The following is a 1,143-nucleotide window of genomic DNA, read 5'->3' on the forward strand; positions in this document are numbered from 1 at the left end:
TATATATATATATATATATATATATATATATATATATATATATACATACACATATACATATATATATAAATATACACATATACATATATATAAATATACACATATATACATATATACACATATACATATATATTCATACATACAGATCTAAGTATGGTGTTGCAAACAGTAAAAATAGAACTCGAAAGATGAGTATATGTGTGTGTGTGTATGTGTGTGTGTGAGTGTGTGTAGATAGATAGATAGATAGATAGATAAATAGATAAATAGATAGATAGATAGATAGATAGATAGATAGATAGATAGATAGATAGATAGATAGATAGATAGATAGATAAACAAATATATAGATAGATATTAATATTTAGCAGAAGCAACAGTGTTTCATACGTTAGCACAAATATATATATATATATATACATGTGTGTGTGTGTGTATAAATAATATATATAAGTACATATATGCATGCACATGCATACACAAACACAAGACAAACACAAAAAACACACAGACAAGTAAACGATAAAATAATCACACAAAGCCACACAACTTTACAGTTGCTTTTCTTTCGCTGTTGCCTTAGGGGCTCTGTTAACATTTCTTCAAAGTCCTGAATTCTTCCTTTACCGTTTCCAAGTACATATTTCTATTGGAAACAACATAATATTCTATTCGCCATTGTTAGGAGTGACATACTTAATGCGTTCGTTTCCCTGTCGGAGATTTGTCTATTAAATCGATTTTCGGAACGTAGTTCCTCGTCTCCTGCGTATTTCTCCATCCCCCAAGGACGATGGTTCTGCCAATTCTCGGCTTCCTCTCGAGGACATGTTTAATGCATACGGTTTGCATTGTTGACATAAACGGATTCAGTTCCCTGTTAGAGTTTTGTTTACAAACACTACGTATATAACCTCAACACGTACACACACACACACACACACACACACACACATACACGGACGCCAGCACAAATAGAGACAAATATATCATACGTGCGAGAGACATATATAAACACACATCTATGTTTATATGTGTATATATGCATAAATAAACCTATGTGTATATGTAGATAGATAGATAGATAGATAGATAGATAGATAGGTAGATAGATAGATCGATATATATATAGGTAGATAGATA

Source organism: Octopus bimaculoides, chromosome 8, assembly GCF_001194135.2.
Source record: "Octopus bimaculoides isolate UCB-OBI-ISO-001 chromosome 8, ASM119413v2, whole genome shotgun sequence".
In the NCBI taxonomy this organism is placed as follows: Eukaryota; Metazoa; Mollusca; class Cephalopoda; order Octopoda; family Octopodidae; genus Octopus; species Octopus bimaculoides.